The sequence below is a fragment of the Diaphorina citri genome, unplaced genomic scaffold (assembly GCF_000475195.1).
Source record: "Diaphorina citri unplaced genomic scaffold, Diaci psyllid genome assembly version 1.1 scaffold398, whole genome shotgun sequence".
Lineage (NCBI taxonomy): Eukaryota > Metazoa > Arthropoda > Insecta > Hemiptera > Psyllidae > Diaphorina > Diaphorina citri.
In genome coordinates, this window is record NW_007377833.1 from 237,039 (window position 1) to 256,889 (window position 19,851).

At 36.6% G+C, this 19,851-nt stretch overlaps 1 pseudogene; it reads right to left on the reverse strand.

Moving 5' to 3' along the window:
- Positions 1-386: 386 nt before the first annotated feature.
- On the reverse strand, positions 387-17,873 carry LOC103508419 (annotated as a pseudogene).
- Between the last annotated feature and the right edge of the window lie 1,978 nt (positions 17,874-19,851).

Here is a 19,851-nt window from a genome sequence, read left to right on the forward strand (position 1 = left end):
ACTCTTTCGAGTCATTTATTTTTTCTGGAAGGCTTCCACAAACTTCAATTTGTGTCTCATACGGTCGTGTAAATTCTCACTAACTTCAGTGGTTAGCTCGTTGGAATTTGGAGGTTGGTGATTCGAATCCAAGTCAAGTCATAAAATTTGGCGAAAGACATTTGTGACTATCATTTAACACACAATTTTTCCTTCGAGTCATTTGAGAAATAACCACAAATTTCACAAAGGGCATTTTGTATTTTTAAGATAGCACAACACAGATTTTACTATTAGAAAACGAGTTTTATGTACGGATCGGGCAATATCGTAATTTTCGAAGGAGAGGGACGAATCCAGTAATGGAGGGAAAAATACAAGAGATCAAACTGACTTTGAAAGATTCGTTTTAATTATTTGACCACCGGGTTTACGAGTTTGTACATTTAAAAGGAACATAGGTAGGTATATGTACTTCTATTTTTCACATACTTTTTGGGAATGTAGGTAGAATGCTGGCATACATCGATACAGAGGATTTTACATTTGGAAACATACATAGGTACCTAATTACGAGTACAATACTTCATTTTGGTTCCAAAAACACTGCAGTTCTCAACAAATGTTTTCAAACACGATCTCTATTATATCACATTGAATTTATTTCTCTATTCCTCTTCTTCTTCAGCGACTGGTTGTTGCTGTCTCTGAGGTTTGCCTCTGGAGGGTCCCTTGTTGGCAGGTCTGGCCTTTGGTTTGGGGAATTCCAAGTTGTGCAACTCCTCATCAGTGAGAATGCCTTTGTACCAATCAGCACTGAAAGCACAGACAAAATCATTTCGTAAGAAGGGGAAATGATACAATAAGAGAGTTAAAATTATACAAATACGTCACAAAAGTTTAAAATAAAATTATTAAAGATTTAGAAAAAATTAAAATAACAACGGACCAATGCAAAGTATGTACATCAAATAATAGACGTACGAGTAACTTCCCAAACTTGGAGTAAACTTCCCAAGTTGCAAGGAATATCCTTGAAGTAAAGGTCAATAAATCAAGTTGTTAGGTACCTATCTTCAATTCTTCATCCGTTGAATTCGAATGAAATGTGCGAAAAACGCGAATGTTCGGAATAACCTCAAAAAGTACGAGAGTTCAAATGGTCATGGCAATAGTGGAAGGGGGAGAGGAGAAGGAGGAGGAGGAGGAGGAGGAGGAGGAGGAGATAAATAACAATAGTCTAGGATTTCTACACAAGTATATAAAAACAACGATAGTTTCGTTATAGAAACACACGAGCCAGATGTGCGTGTTCTCTGTCCATAATGAACAAATTTTTTGATAGGATGTTTTTCCTTCAGTAATTCAGATTTAGCCTTCGAGGCTTTCCCATTCTCAAAATCAATGCTGGAAATGTACACGGTGAAATACGAGCAGTTTTTGTTTGGGTGTGATTAGTTGAAATCCCAACTTCTATTTTTTTTCCAGCTTTCATGTCAAGGTAATATCCCAATGTCCCCATGTTAAAAGGAATGGTCGTTCCACTCTTGACAGCAAAATAGTGTCGAAAATTAAAGGTTTATTTTTTAGATCCTTTCAGAAATGAACTTTTCTGAATCCTGTCTCCGTCCTTCAATGAAGAGGAGAATTTCAGTCAAAATGTAGAGTTTTGCCTTGAAACCTAAATTATTTGTTTTCTGGGTTTTGTCCTAAGGTTCTTATTTGCCCTTGAGGGGAGTCCCTGAGGACTGTTCAGTCTTATTCGAGGAATAAAAATACACATTAATTCGCGAACGACCTACTGTATACAGTGGTAAAGCGCCTTTTCAAATGAAATTTGACAGAGGGAACTATAACTACTAAGGTCTTATCGTCCCGAAATTGAAGAAAGAAGGAAGACAGGATAGGAGAAAACCAGCCGTTTCGAGAACGAACATGATCCGATCAGGATAAAATCCGCTCCGGGTGGGAATCGAACCCTAGTGCTTACAAGGCAGACGCGCTACTAACCAACCTAACTAGGCTGGTTGGTAAAGCGCCTTAAAAGGGGGAAAGAAGTTGGTATCTTGAATTACCATTCAGCCAGAGATCAGGTTACAATGCCTGAGATTTTTTAGAAAATGCCTGAGAAAGACTGAAAATGCCTGTCCGCCTGTGCAATGCCTTTGAATTGGTCAAAATGCCTGTGAACACAGGCAAATGCCTGAGGGTTGGCAGCACTGAACTAGTGTCCTACCTTATTTATGAGAGAATGGAGAAAGGAGGGGGACTTTTCAGCTATTACCGTTATGATAATAACCCAGTCCCGACAGAGTCTGATGAAGAAAAGGCAAAATATATTGTGGACAGTGGCGTAGCGTCCATGTAGGGCGTGTATGGCGGCCATACCCTCAAAATTTACTCAAATACCCTTAAATATTGACTTTAAATATTTATGAAGAAGCATGTGCATGACTTATGCAGTAATGTGCATGGTGATGGAAATTAGTGCCCTACACTTGACTTTAGATAACACTCCCCGTACCAGTTGTCTAAGACAACTGGTACGGGGATGAAGTTTTTGAAATGCTGACCAAAATCAACAAGTTTGAAGATCTATTCAAGATACATGAGGATAGCGGTTGTAATGCTGGCATGATGAAACTTGTGGGAAACACCGAATAGGGTAAGTGTACCATTTATTCGCCCACCTAAAAAACGTACCATTTATTGGCCCACCTGCCCACATATATTTTTCTAATTTTTGTTTACCTAACATTTACCTTGCGAGGAGCATCCGCTTTTCTTAGCTTCATCAGGCCACGTACATATACCAGTCCTCTCGTTGTACACCAAACCAGATGGACATGTGATCATATTGTACTTGCCATCCACACAGAAATAGAACTGACCACACACTGTTGAGTCCTCGTGAGCAAAGTAACCGTTCTGTCTTGGGCAATGGAGAGATGGTTTGGCTGGTTCTGGAAAAATCAAAGGAAAAGGGTATTTTAACGAATTTAGATACATTTCTCCTAACTGTGTACATTTAATAAAAATAATATTGAAAAAAAATAACAAATAAATAATTTTTGAAACTAAAAAAAATACTAGTATGACTTGCAGGTAACTTGGAATGATTGGAATGTTTTTAAATGAGGTTGGCCAGAGATATAAAATCGAGAAAAACAGAAGTTTTATGGAAGGGTTTTTGTTTAGTGGAGATGCCAAATGCTCTGAGGTAAAGATGTCCTTCCTCAGTTTACTACTGAGAGTTGAGAGTAGTAAACTTTTCTCACAAAATTGTGCAATTTCACGTTTACGAGAAGCAACCGAAAAAATAAAATTATTTTTCAAGAAGCTTAAAAATTCAGACAGTTTTGGCTAAGATATGTGATGAAAAAAATCACAAAAATTCAAATTTAAATAGCCACAAAGAATAGCATGACTGAAAATTTTCGCCGTATGTGTGAGAATCAGATCAGAAAATGTGCAAACTCATGAGCGGTACCTACGTATTCTATAAGATTTAGACCGTGGTAATGAATGGAACAAAGAAGAAGAAATATTATTTATAAATTCTGTGTCTATGAACAACGTTTGAGAATATTACCATGCTGCCAATTTTCCATTGGTTGCCCGGAAACAGAGCATGCTGCCCATTAATCTAATAAGAATCTTAGCAGCATCAGCATTTTGATTTCTTTTTATTTTATGTATTTTTTTAATAGCTTTTATTCAGAAAGAATAATGAAATATTGGTCCTTTTATGGACCTTAAAAACAGATAATCCGATCAAAATATGTCGCTCTTTTTTTTCCTAATACTTTTGAAATGAAGGAACATTTATACAATTCACCAGAGTTTGTTGTTTAAATGGAAATTCACTAAGTTACGGTGCGGTGTCTACCATCATATATTATGTTCTAATTCTTTGTTTGCTTTGTCTAATTCTCTAGCAGACGGCTAATAAAAACTTATACAATTTTAAATTTAGCAACCGTCCCAAGAAGGAAGAAGAAGAAAGAAGAAAATCAATGACCAGCATGTTATTTTTCTTGCAGCGAACTACAGGTCACATAATAACTCTGGTCATTATCGCAATACAAGATCTCCATTCGATCAAGATCAGGCTAACTAGTTTGGTTTGCGGCACCTATGTCTTGCCTGTGCATGGGTTTGCCATTTCCGTGCTAGTCGATAAAATTTGCCGCTGGTAAATTATTTCAGGGTCACTAGGAAATCAATCAACGACAAATATGCCTTTGGGGTATGAAAGGAAACATGTTGAGACAGAGCACATTTCTCTGGGGACAATAATTATGTAGAATGTCGATCACTTTAGACAATTCAATGAATAGGGAAATACCCAAATTTGTAAAACAACATCAAATAACTATAGCACATGAGTATGATAAATAATTACTTCTCAAAGAAATCACTACAGGTATGTAGATTGGTATATTTTCCTGACAGGTAGGATGCAAATCCAAGACAAATTTCTTAAAAAAAAAACATCGATTTAACTTTTTTGTCTATAAACAACAGCTCTGCCCTAGATTTTTTTCTTTCAACTGTCTGAAATTTTCAACACCAGACGGGCGTCTGTCTATCTGACCCTGATATTTTTTATACCAGAACTGTTCATCATAGGACCCAAAATTTAGCTTTTCACGACCGCGAATTCCGAGGGGCTTTCCTTAAAACCTCAGACTTTGACGTAAATGAAATTGATTGTCAGATTCTTATTGGACAAAAATACAACATAGATTATTAATTATGCTTAAAATGTAATTAAAACAAGATAAAATTTGAGGGGAAAAGTCTCAGTAAACCCACCCTGGGCTTTCATTTGACAATTTTAAGATGAGAAAAACTATGTAAAGAAACTGTTACAACAACTTTACTAAAGCTTTATTTCTACATTTTCTACAAATTTTTCGGAGTATTTCTACATTAACCCTGAATTTCAATTTTTCACTGGATTTGAAATTTACATTTGGCCCGTGCTGCTTTGGACAGTTCTGGGTTATGTACCCTAAGAGATAGCAACATAGTATGAAATTCGATAAAAATTAATATCTACGTATACGATTACATACAATGATAGCACTATGGACCATGATCCTAAGAGATAGCAACATAGTATGAAATTCGATAAAAATTAATATCTACGTATACGATTACATACAATGATAGCACTATGGACCATGAAAATATTGATCGTTTGGAAATAAAAGGAAAATATTGATTCCCCTGTAGGTGTGGTCCCTCACAGTCTGTTGAAACATTCTTTCCCTTTTCTTTTTCAAACAAATGTTTGAAACTGACTACAATACTATTACTTTAGTAAATTAATACCTATGTACCTACCTACATACTTTGGTTTTGATGGTTATAAGTTAATTCACGAGGATTTTTACTTCTTTTTTTGCATTCCATTTCATTGCTATTTTGGGTGCAGTAAAAATGTTCACCCAAGTTAAAGGTAAATGTCTAATACACGGACGTTTTTTTTTTTTTTTTTTTTTTGGGGGTGGCTATTTTTTTTCCAGCTTTCATGTCAAGGTAATATCCCAATGTCCCCATGTTAAAAGGAATGGTCGTTCCACTCTTGACAGCAAAATAGTGTCGAAAATTAAAGGTTTATTTTTTAGATCCTTTCAGAAATGAACTTTTCTGAATCCTGTCTCCGTCCTTCAATGAAGAGGAGAATTTCAGTCAAAATGTAGAGTTTTGCCTTGAAACCTAAATTATTTGTTTTCTGGGTTTTGTCCTAAGGTTCTTATTTGCCCTTGAGGGGAGTCCCTGAGGACTGTTCAGTCTTATTCGAGGAATAAAAATACACATTAATTCGCGAACGACCTACTGTATACAGTGGTAAAGCGCCTTTTCAAATGAAATTTGACAGAGGGAACTATAACTACTAAGGTCTTATCGTCCCGAAATTGAAGAAAGAAGGAAGACAGGATAGGAGAAAACCAGCCGTTTCGAGAACGAACATGATCCGATCAGGATAAAATCCGCTCCGGGTGGGAATCGAACCCTAGTGCTTACAAGGCAGACGCGCTACTAACCAACCTAACTAGGCTGGTTGGTAAAGCGCCTTAAAAGGGGGAAAGAAGTTGGTATCTTGAATTACCATTCAGGAACATTTCTCGGCCAATCACAGCTCTTGGTGGCATCATTGAAAACTTGGCCCATTTTACACCCGTTCCTCCTAGGTGTCTCTCCATTGATACACACATAGAAGAATTGGCACTCCTCAGGATCAGCATATCTGGGATGGGTCTGACCCACTTCAGATGGAACTTTGGGACACGAGAACTTGAACACCTCTGAAAGTTGAAGAAGAAAAAGGTCACAATAGGTGAACAATCAAACGAAAATAAAGTACTTACTTAAAACAGTTACTTATAACTAGTCAAGTGAAGACTTAGTGCTTCTTTATTCTCCATCTTTATAATCTTATTTGACAAAGTATCCCGCCTGCAAAAACTAGTTATAGCTGGTTTCACACCAGACTCAATTGGAGATTTCACTAATGGGAGATTTTGTAATGACCAAAAAGGATTAAATAGATGAATAATTATTCTAGATTGAAATAAGTAAGTCAAAGGTGTATGCAAATGTCTCAATTTGCAAACACTTTTTGGAAACTTGCTACCAAAAGTGTATCAGCATATCTCCGGAATGGTTATTCTGTTTTTGATGGAACCAAAAGCATAAAGTGGGTTTTGGGCTGCGGGCCCTTCCACAAATCAGATCGATCTGAGTTTGACGTTTTCCGATTTTTAGTTGCATGAATCTGTTTTTCTTGAATATCAGGAAAACCGATCAATCGATTTTCATGAAAATTCGCATGAAGGTATAGAATATTGTTTTACATTTTCATATATTGAATTTTATAAACACTGGCTTTCTTTACTAACTGAATTTACCTTTACCTGAATGTACCTAACATTTACCTTGCGAGGAGCATCCGCTTTTCTTAGCTTCATCAGGCCACGTACATATACCAGTCCTCTCATTGTACACCAAACCAGATGGACATGTGATCATATTGTACTTGCCATCCACACAGAAATAGAACTGACCACACACTGTTGAGTCCTCGTATCTGGACACAACTTCTCCGTGATCTTGCCATCTTTACACTCGTAGTACTTATCACACTGGTAGGCGTCGGCAAAGTATCCGTTTGGTTCTGGACATTGGTCTGTGGAGCCTGGGGCAGCCTCGGCCTCTTCTTCGACAGCGGGGGCGCGGGTGGCTGGCGGCTGTCGAGCGCTGAACGCCCCTGGCCTCTGCTGCTGTTTACGCTGTCCGTTGACTGGGGGAAGAAATAGAGAAGTTATTAACTACCTAATTGGATAAATACTAGTCTCGTGGTGGTTTCACCAATGACTTTTAATGAGAGATAAAATTGGGAGAATTCTTAATGATTCAAAAAGGAGTTTTTAACTATTCAAAAAGAAGTTTTTAGTGATCCAAAAAGGAGGAATTAAAGTAATAAAAAATTCTCCCATTAGTGAAATCTCTCATTAAGTCATTGGTGAAACCCACCATCTGTATTCTCAGTAACGAGTCAGCGATATGGAAATTTAGTATAGTGTGAACATTTGTAGAAGACTAAACCAATTAAGTAGGCGGTACTTGGATAAATCTGTTGGATTTACGCTTGATTTTAGTCTCATTTTGAATTTATAATAAAAATGAACTATTAGTTCATTTTTTCCAAACTAATAGTAATCCCTCCAAAATAATAGTTCATTTTTTAACGTTTTTCTTAGCTCCGTTTCTTAGTCTGTAAATGGGTGAAAAGTTCCCATTTTGGCTCACCATGAGGTCTCCAGTCGCACCCTGTTTACGATATGGAAATGAGATTTTATATCTTCCTAGTGACCTAGAAAGCGAGGAAGAAAAACACACCCTCAATCCAAGGTCGTAAATTTTTCCCCAAGACTAGGCACTCTTGGCAGTCGTATAACTGGAAAAGTTATTCCATGCCTATAACGACTATGCCTTATCTCCATCTCCAGTCTTATCGGTGGAAAATTCAGTAAAAAGTCGATTATTAGCTCGCCTCGTGAAAAGTGAAATTCAGCTAGAAATGTTCGAGATAACGAAAGTAGTGATGTTTTTATTCATGTATTTTTTTATTTTATAAAATCAATGTTGCCAGGCCACACGAGTAAGTTACGTTGCTCTGATGTCATAATATAAATAATATCATACGTTCATTTTTTTTTTTCAAGTGAGATCGTTGTTCAAACGTCAAGAGAGAAATACCGACGAGTTAAACTAAGCATCAGAGGTTCAGAGTTCACGTACCTAATTTTGGGTCATTTTAATTTACATAGAATACGTTTTTTGGGGATGGGGAGCTCTAAAGTTCGACAGCGGATTAAGAAGCCCCAAAAAGAGAATCTGAGGAAAATGTTTGACATAGTGCATTGTTTGTTTTCACACACCTATATTTGGGAGACTTAAAAGACTAAAAAAAAAGAAAATAATGAAAAATTAGGCGCATTCCAGATGGCAATACTTGGAAGGATTTTTGTAGTTGCTTGAGGTGGCAGGGTTCTCTTGAAGCCTTCAGGAGGAGCTCTTCCATCCAACTACTGGTCTTTCACTGTGAGCTTTTCAAATGGTTCACCAGAAATTACCTCATAATTCTGTTAAGTATATAATAAAATTATGTACTGAAAATGTTTGTCAGAAACGTCGTTCCCCACACCTCGATAAATTTTATGACTGGACTAGGCCTCGAACCACCAACCACCAGATCCAAAGTTCACCCTGCTAACCCTTAAACTACAGAGGTTGTCTATAGTAATATTAGCAGTAAGTAATAATAGAGTGATTAGTAACATTAGCCTACGTAATTAATACACTATTCTGCGGATAAATCAGCGGTTACTTTCGATATATTTATATTAAAACTTGAAAACGGCCAAGGGTTAAAAATCGTTATGAATGCCCTATGATGCCCCATCGCTTAGGAGATAGAAAAATTTGGAAACATTCCCGAATTTCAATGAACTCTTCAGTCCCCTCATAATCTCAAGTGTCTTCCTTCATTCCCGACAGAAGGGTGAGTAACGTCTCGTTATGGATTTAGGAATATGCGGAATGAAAATACTATTATATCTTTATATCGGAAAATAAACGAACGAACTTCTAAACTGGAAGATTTTGCATTTACTTTGTTTCACCATCCCCGATTTTTTGGAGACCATGGTTTATCTCACAGTGAGCTTTTCAAATGGTTCACCAGAAATTAGCTCATTCAATAATTTGTTTACATATCTACACACAATATTGTACCTATTCTGTCTGCTATAACTGACTAGCCCTACTAGGTATGTATAACTCCAAGTAGCTTTTTAAAAATGTTGTCTAGGGAATCGAACCAAGTACCTTTCGCATGGCAAGCGATTACCTCATTCAATAATTTGTTTACATATCTACACACCATATTGTATCTATTCTGTCTGCTATAACTGGCTAGCCCTACTAGGTATGTATAACTCCAAGTAGCTTTTTAAAAATGTTGTCTAGGGAATCGAACCAAGTACCTTTCGCATGGCAAGCGATTATATTTCACATGAGCTTGATGTTTACTGTCCGTGTTCATACTCGTCAAGGTTTTTAACATCGTGTTGTTCAAACACACCATACGTCAGACGTGTCAAACTTGTGACCCGCCAGACCCCATCATGTGGCCCGCGGCAAATCACGATTTTGTAAATCGAATGACAAGATATTTGCTGGCTAGGGGAAAAAAGAGTGATAGAGTGCCACAAGTTTATGAAACTTAGGGTAGAAGAACTCTATCATTGAGTTACTGCCCAATATTTAGGTTGTTGGAATTCAATAGTAAAGTTTCCAGCTTCCTGATACAGAGTTCAAAATTAGAGTGCCGGCACCCTAGTTTTTCTCTCCGTGTAGGAACATTTAAATATTTTCCTGTTTTACTGGACCTTGAGGAATGAGGAATTTTATTTTGATGCAATCATCTTTGTAGGTACCTAAATGGAGTTTTATCGATTATTATTAATACTGTATCTCATTTTATAATATCGCCTGTGGCGCGGCGTTGAGACATTAGTTTTTCGCAAACTACCTAGAGCGAAGGGACAATAATCTGCGGCCCGCCATGGGTCAGCCCTTAGCCAAGGTGACCCGCTGACTTGAAACAGTTGGCCCGCAATGGATCAGTGTTGAGCCAAGGTGGCCCGCTGATTTAAAATAGGTGGCCCGCTGTGGGTCTGTATTTGACACCCCTGCCATACACCATACTTCACCGTAGGGCATGCAGGTTTCTGTTGAGTAATGAACACATATTCCTACGAGTATTTATATCAAGGCCTTAGAGTGCTTTTAGCACCGACGTCCTTTCTAGCCAACCTGAACTCCGACATCTTGCTCAGGCAAAGAAAGTTGGCTCATTGTGTTTGTTTGTTCCTTGTACAGGGTGTTTCAAAATCTGAGAAACAAGGCGATTTTATTACTTATTTAAGATCTTTAAGTTCTAGCCCATTGCATGGTCATTCACCCTGATATGTGATATGGCAACTTTAAATATTTAAAATCCATAGGGATTGACTTCTAGTTACGGGATCAACATGAAACTTGTACCAAAGTACTGTAATTTGAAGGTCTTCCATGTGATGTTTTGAAAGTTAAAGGTGCCCGGTTTGTAAAATTGACACCCCCTGGGGCCACCCCTGATGTTAAAAAATGAATCCCAGTGGAAAATCTTCCCCCTGATTATAATGAGACACGTGTTTCAGCGTTTTTCAAAATTCAAATCCATTCTTGAGATATTTAGAGTGGCTCGTTTTTTAAACACTCTGTATAACTCGTATTGAATAAAATTGTCAGTCTCCTATCTATGTAGATAAGTTGATTGATTTTCAGAGTTGTTCATAGGAAAGTATCTGAGTCACCTAGTGATGGAATCAAGATCAAAAGATGGATTAATGTATGGGCGTATACCTAGAATAATGAACGCAATAAATACTGGCTCTCAAGCTGCATAAAAGCATCATTTCAAAACATCTGATTGGCCAAAATTTGTTTAAGTTTGACTTGAGAGCGAGAATTTTTGTGCATAAAATGGGGTGTTAGGGTAAGGTACCTATACATGTAAAGGTAGAGAGCAGTATGGTTGTATACCTAGAATAATGAACAAAATAAATACTGGCTCTCAAGCTGCATAAAAGCATCATTTCAAAACATCTGATTGGCCAAAATTTGTTTCAGTTTGACTTGAGAGCGAGAATTTTTGTGCATAAAATGGGGTGTTAGGGTAAGGTACCTATACATGTAAAGGTAGAGAGCATGATAGTACATTAACTTTTTTCACACAAAGCTGAAACCTCCTCGTCCAAAATTTTAGGGAAATAGGAAGCTAAAATTTTATTCTGATGGCATTTTCTTCTCATCCAACGTCAAATCTGTTCAAAATTCAGGACATTGAACATTTTAGTTTCCACTAATAAATTCAGAAGAGACGGTGATGCCTAAAGTTTCAACCCTTACAGTTCGATGATTCTGTTCTCAAAGCCTCAAACTACTGAGTGCTCAACCAGACATTGAAATTCTCCTTTGATCCGATTCGAACCCACACTCACACGATTACGAAGCAACCAATAAGTGACTGGGACAAAGATATGCGCATGAATCTTGTGAATTACTACTCGTATAATAACTAAATGGATAGTTCAATCTACTGTATATTATTCATCCTGAAAGGTCAAAATAATGACATAACGTCTTCCAGGAGTAATAGTGTTATGAAAGGCATATAAATGCGCATATAAATTTTATATCAGGATTCATGAGAGACTACGGGTCTAGAATTTTATCTTGATTTTATGCTGCTGCAAAAAGTTGCACTGTATAGCGCGTGTTGAGCCAAAAAGGAATTTTTGATCACTCAGCAACCAACAATCAGTTAAATGAATTGATTGAAACCCAGAAAATTTTCAAAGTTGGACGAACACATACATTTTGAATCTGCAGGGGCACAAATTATAACAAATAAATTAAATTACAAATTTTGTACAAAGTCAAAATGAGACTCTAAAGTTGGGCGTGAAAGTAAGTCTGGGACTCTGGGACGCCTTAGGGTTAACTCAGCTGACACTTGACCTTTTAGTGACATTTAATGCTCCCCTCCCTCTCTCCCTCCCCTCCCTCTCTCCCTTCATTCTTTTTTTTTCAGTCTTCCTCGTGTGAGAGGAGGGAGTGGGGGAGAAAAGGGAGTGGAAAGAAAAGTGATGAGAGAGAAAAAAAGAGAAAAAAACCAAGAAAGGAGAAATTAAAAGGTTACCAGCATAGTGACAATCATACATAACTTTATTAAAAAGTGGAAAGTTGAAAGGTTTTCAACTTTATTACATTTTATGGTTAGGTCACAATGTCTTGTGATTTCGGAAAAGTATGAATTATGAATTTCAAGATGGAGAGTGAAGAACCTGACAAATTACATCTCTGTGCCCAATTCCACTCGACGATTTTTACATCATTTTATCTGTATGTTTGTTAGTTTCACCATTAACTCTCGAATGTTTTGTCCGATTTTGATGAAATTCGACAAAAAATGTTCAAAACCTAAAGTTATTTTTTCTCATTTTGGGATCGATCAGCGCTGCTTTGCTGAAAGCAAATTTGCACTTCATATTGTACATAGTTTTGACGTCATTGCAACTTTTATAGTTATGAATATTTTTGAAGTTTTTTTTTCTGAAAATATTACGTCATAACTTTTGGGAACTGGAAAATGGAAAGTGCAAAGGTTTTTTGTGGAACGTGGGTCTGGTGATTTTGTCATCTCCACTAATCTGGTGATTTGTTCATCTCCACCAAAGTTTTATAACGCTGTGGCTATACCTATCAAAACATTTCTGTCCAACTGTAAATGAAAATGTCGATTCAGTTGTACATCTTCTTCTCATTATACCGTTCATAATAAAATTAGAAAACAATAATCCAAAATGTAAAAAAAAAAAAAAAAATGTTATGGTTCATTTACTCTTTTATATCTCGAGAGATAAATTATTGCCAAAAGATATTTGTAGACGAAACAGCAAATTCGTTTTTTCATAAAAAAAATCGCAAAAGAAGAAGAAGAAGAAGAAGAAAAAAAAAAAAAAAAAAAAAACCAGGAAGGAGGAAAATGGAAAGTGCAAAGGTTTTTTGTGGAACGTGGGTCTGGTGATTTTGTCATCTCCACTAATCTGGTGATTTGTTCATCTCCACCAAAGTTTTATAACGCTGTGGCTATACCTATCAAAACATTTCTGTCCAACTGTAAATGAAAATGTCGATTCAGTTGTACATCTTCTTCTCATTATACCGTTCATAATAAAATTAGAAAACAATAATCCAAAATGTAAAAAAAAAAAAAAAAATGTTATGGTTCATTTACTCTTTTATATCTCGAGAGATAAATTATTGCCAAAAGATATTTGTAGACGAAACAGCAAATTCGTTTTTTCATAAAAAAAATCGCAAAAGAAGAAGAAGAAGAAGAAGAAGAAGAAGAAGAAAAAAAAAAAAAAAAAAACACCGAGGTAGGTATCTACCTATCTAATCTCTTTGTGACGTGACACTTTACAAAAATTTCAAGTGTTGTGCAATGTTATTTTTGTTCATTTCTCACGTTGAATAATTTCAAGTCCTGAAACATTTACGTAAAGGAAGCATTTTGACTCTTTAAAAGTTAGCCAAATGAACCGTGGGAAGACCTGTGTCTGGGAAGTATTACAGAAGCAGTTGTATTTTTGTTAGAGGTATTATAAAATAAGGTAGAAAAGCAAATAAATGCGACAAAAATTATGTACCTTGTAAGAATTGGACATGGACAAGAGTATTTATAAGAAAAATCTTCCTGATGATATTCTGATGAATGGTAGAGAATTCTTGGCTAAAGAGGTTGGGGAGTATTCAAGAATTTTCCCATTCTACAAAGGTTAATTAGTAATAAGAGCAATTTTAATTCTGTTAAGTATATAATAAAATTCTGTTAAGTATATAATAAAATTATGTACTGAAAATGTTTGTCAGAAACGTCGTTCCCCACACCTCGATAAATTTTATGACTGGACTAGGCCTCGAACCACCAACCACCAGATCCAAAGTTCACCCTGCTAACCCTTAAACTACAGAGGTTGTCTATAGTAATATTAGCAGTAAGTAATAATAGAGTGATTAGTAACATTAGCCTACGTAATTAATACACTATTCTGCGGATAAATCAGCGGTTACTTTCGATATATTTATATTAAAACTTGAAAACGGCCAAGGGTTAAAAATCGTTATGAATGCCCTATGATGCCCCATCGCTTAGGAGATAGAAAAATTTGGAAACATTCCCGAATTTCAATGAACTCTTCAGTCCCCTCATAATCTCAAGTGTCTTCCTTCATTCCCGACAGAAGGGTGAGTAACGTCTCGTTATGGATTTAGGAATATGCGGAATGAAAATACTATTATATCTTTATATCGGAAAATAAACGAACGAACTTCTAAACTGGAAGATTTTGCATTTACTTTGTTTCACCATCCCCGATTTTTTGGAGACCAAAACTGAGGTGGAGATATACGAGTGAGGTGGAGATATACGAGTGAGGTGGAGATATACTGAGGTGGAGATATACGAGTGAGGTGGAGATATACTGAGGTGGAGATATACGAGTGAGGTGGAGATATACTGAGGTGGAGATATACGAGTGAGGTGGAGATATACGAGTGAGGTTGAGGAAGACTTGAGAGAGAAGGGATGGAGACGATGGATAGGAGCATATCGAAGGGTAGGATAAAGGAGGGTAACGCCGCGCCGACCACAGATAAGATAGGAAAAAGATGTAGTGAAAGAAGAAAAAGACTTGTCCACGAGTACCTTATGCAAATATTGGCCAGGGTGTTATAGGAAATACCTTTGGTATTGACCTCGCTTCCAATGAGAGTCAGCTATGGTTATTACGAGTGGTTCAGTGAACTGTAGAACTCAGAGAAAGGGGCCGTGCGGGGCCCCCGAAAGTGCGATGGGTCCTATAACTGAATGAGAAGAGTTTCCTTTATGTGTGAAATCGAACAAACCGTTCAAGAGATATGGAGAAACAAAAACTGACAAACCAAAGGAAAAATCTTCATTCGTTCAATCATGAAATTACTACGCCCTGGCCGGGTGGGTATCACACTAAATTTAATTTGATTTGATACTATGGTACTCCAGTAATTTGGTTATATTGTCATCTCCCCTAATATGATGATCCTTTACCTCCAGTAGGTAAGGGTGCCAAGTTTGTTTTGATCAATGACCCTGATGGCCCTCATTGTGAACTTTAACTGATTACTTAGATCTTCCATCCCGTAAGAGTTTATCCGCTATACTGTTAGTTTAGTATTAGCAGGATTCTTGAAGACCTCTGATAAAATAAATATGAACAAGAAGTTATGAAAATACATAAATCATGCAAACAATTTATTAGATGCAGCGATTTATTCAATCCTAGGTAGGTAAGATATTAGTTTATTAAAATCACGTACACCTACGTTATCGCATCACGTCCGAGGGTACCGGTTCAATTCCCGGTTCAGGTCAAAGAATTCGTCATGTGATCTTAACCGAACATATATATGAACAAGAAGTTATGAAAATACATAAATCATGCAAACAATTTATTAGCTGCAACGATTTATTCAATCCTAGGTAAGATATTAGTTTATTAAAATCACGTACTCCTACGTTATCGCATCACGTCCGAGGGTACCGGTTCAATTCCCGGTTCAGGTCAAAGAATTCGTCATGTGATCTTAACCGAACATATAACGTATTCCGGGTCAATTCGTTATAATACTGAATAGAATACTCACGATTCAAGCAAAAGAATGTATTGTGTGTCTAGGATTGATTCTTTTATTGTGATCTGAATGTGGGTTACTTCAAATCAGTCACTGTCTAATGAGATTTTATAATGAACGCTTGAAAAAGAATCATCAAGAAAATCGGTCAATTTGTATAATCGGTTATATGACAGTCTAATTATTGTAAATCACACTGATATAAACGGGGTGTAATTGAATGATCAAATAAGTTTGGTGATTTTTCTGGTCGCTATTCGATTAAAGTAGCCACTCAATTGTCGTCACGAGGCTGTGTGCCCCCCGAACTCCAAGCACAGAGCCTAAAAAAAACTTCGACCCCGCCGGTAATCGAACCAGGAACCTCCGGCGTAGTGTGATACCCACTCGGCCATGGAGGTTGCCTATGATTCCAGATCGTAAATCAGTTTGCCCGAGAATCAACGCGATTCCAAGCGGTCACCCGTGCAAGACTCAACCACGCTCGACATCGCTTATCTTCAGTGAACTGACGAGTCTTCAACGTGACCGAGAGAAATATTGGCAGAAGTGCTGGTTTCATGAACGCCATCAGTGTAGAATGACAGGGGGATATACGTCACAAGAAGAGGGTATATTATACCCACGTCACTGTGGTAACACGTAATGCTTCGGACCCGGGGGTCAAACCTTGCGATTTTCCTACAGACAATGAGGAAAGAATGGAATGGGAAGCCCAATCGAGTGGCTGGGTTCCGGAACTCCAATAGGTATATCATGAAGCTGGACACTTTAATATAGCATTCCAACACCCTAAAGCCTAAATCACGGGAAATAAGAAATGAGCCAATAATAGAGTTCTTCCACCCTAAAATCATATATGAAAGATTATTTTCCTACTTGAATTGAATAAAGAAAAACCGTTTAAAAGAGAATAATATTGTGAAAAGCAGTTTTGCATGAACACGTTATGAAGTGGAAGGATTACCGAGTTAACTCTCACTAGCCGATGAGGGAAAGACATTAAGACACAGTCCACTCCGTCTAAATTTAGACCAATGTACATACTCACTAAAAATTTCACAAACTCTCTTATTGGAGATTTGCCATCGAATATTAAGAAAAATTGTTTTTTTAACGGAAAAAACATTGTACGTAGCTATACGCAATTTTGTAGATTTTTTTTTTCTTTCTAATTCAAGCTTCGATCAGACTAAACGGTCGTTTTACAACGCCAATGTTTGGATTATAAGTTTTTAGAACACTGATAGAATGATTGAATTCAACATTTATTTTGGCGTTTACCTTCTACCACACGGAGAGTTTATGTGGGAAGCGCGTTCGTTATCCTACTTTTATTAAGTCAAAGAATAATTTTATTCCAGATCATCTGCTCATCAGTGAAAGGTAAAGATTTGTCCAAATCGAACTAAGTTCGATCTCTGACCTTATAATCAAAATATCATGCTTATATCGATTTCAAACGCTAATATTAGAGTAAAATTCCAGAAGTGATCAGCTTTTTAATAGACCTCCCACACAGCAATTACAACAAGGAAGAAAAATCGCATTGAACTTAGAAGAATGATGGTGGGTTTTACCAATGACTTTATGGGAGATTTCACTCGTGGGAGATTTCTTAATGCGCTCCAAATAGGAGTCATTAAATTGATAATTCTGGGCTTAAAGATATTTTTGAGTCACTTTCAAATATCTTTAATTCCTTTAATTTAAATTAAGTCTTTAGAAGCAGAAATATCTATCGAATTCCTCCTTTTTAGACGGTTAAATCTCCCATTATGTCATTGATGAAACCATCATTCTCAATCGGTTCAGCCAATTGACAGAAATATCTCAAACCATTATAAAAATTAAATAAAAACTTACCTAAACAACATGTGGACGCAAGCACGAAACTTAAAAGTACAGCAGACCTCATGGTGGAAGAGTAGAACCAAACTGATAGTAGATTGCTACACCATTCACCTATCAGAGACGTTCATCTGGGAGAGAGGTAGTGGTAAGGAACCAGACTAAGTTCGATCTAAGAGGGGGGATCATGGGCAAATAGTCCCCCCACCCTGGAACCATCCCGCGAAGATCTGAAAATTTAGAATAGCATAGGTAGTTGAAAAATTTCGTAGTTTCAGCATTGAAATTTTGGATTTCCTCCTGTTAATAATTTCATTTTCTCGTGTTACTTTCTTTTTCATCCACGGTCTAGTATGCAAGAGGCAATAGATTTGTAATTTAAGACTTGACAAGTTGACAAATTTTCGAAATTCGTCAAATATTTCTCAAGACTGAAGAAATAATGTTTTTCGTTGCTTTTTTTGAAGCAGAAAACAAAGCAGAAAAAGAAGGTGAAGTAGAGTAAAATGATGAATAAGAGGAGGAAGAAGAAAAAACAGGACTAGGATGGAGAGGAAAATGAAAAAGTAGAAAAAATAAAAGAATAAGAAAGCACTTACCATATTGAAACGTTCCATTTTCTTGACTTCTCTGGGATCATTTTTCCTTTGCTACGAACACACTATAAAAGCATCCGCTTTTGATTTCAAAAGCATTCAAAAATAACAATGCTAACCTAACCTAATTTTAACCTAACCCAACTTAACCAATATCTACTCGTACTAACCTAGGATACCTACTTAATAACCTAATGAAACTTTTCTTTCTTTGTCTTCGATTAAATTCAATTGGAAGTCCCTTCAAACTTATTTTCTAAACGTGTTACTCATAATGCGTGATAAAGGCATCTCCACTAATATTTCGTAATCCTTAAAAAATTTACGGTCCTCATTTTTACCTATTTTTTCCAGTTTTTAACATGAAGAAAAATAAAGATTAGTGTCTCACAGTCATTTTTATTTCGTAGCACTGAAACAGCTGTTACATTAGACTCATGTGGTCTGTGTCGTAGCATGCCGATCCCATAGATAAATGAATACCCTCTTGTTCTACAATATACTCCAGTCCAGAAACTATCAAGAACTCTCGAAAGAAGCAATTTCTTTCGAGAAAAACCTCTATAATTATATGGTTGAAATGTTCTGGAATTATTAAACTTTTCTCCGTAAAAACTAATGACATCGTTACACGACCCAAACATTCTGCAAAAGATAAGTAGCTTTCAGGTTTCAACAAATGGCCAGCACGTGATTTCATCTGGAATGCAATTTTGTACTGACGTTGTACAACACGTAGCAGATTACTACGTAATAAGAAACTCTGCTTCCATAAAGGACACCATGTGGTTGGTACATTTAACTTAAATATTTGTTTTATTATGGTAAAGAGATAAACTGAATTTTCTAGGCAATGTGCAGTATTCAATTAGTGAATTGTAACATCGTATAACAATGGTAAAAGTATTCAAAAAAGAGCATTGCAATAGGAAAACACGTTGAGTGAGTTTTTATTCCATGAAGAATACTTTACCTCTGACTTTAATATCCAGTTTCGTGAGTTTTTCAATAGGGGAAGCTATAACCCCATGTACAGTATTCCGATTTTCTGGTAGTTTTAGAATCTACCGAGGTTAAATAATCACTTCCTACTTTCGGTATAAGTGGCAAAAAGGAGGTGCGGTGATTCCCCAGAAAGAGAGAAATGGAAGCGGTAATTACCTAGCTTTGATGGACGATACGCCTTTGTTACTATAAGAGTACCTAGCTTTTGCTAAACTCACCTTTTGTCCACGGTGAAAGAACATGTTTCAAGGAAAATTTAATGGAAGAAAGCTTTCTTCATGGAAAATGATTTCCTGATTGTTTGATAGGAATCTATTACAATGCCATTTTTTAAGAAGACGGTCCTTAGACTGATTGGTTATAACTTTGTACGAAAATAATTATTCTTTCTCTAATAAATAATTATTATGATTCATTCTCTAAAACAGGGGCGTAGCGATAATTTATCTAAACTTTCAATATAATTTCTCAATGAAAGGTAAAGGTACTTTTCAGTCCTCTTAGACCAGAATAAACAAAGTATAATTTCCATTCCGAATTTCCGACATACCCTGTAATAGTG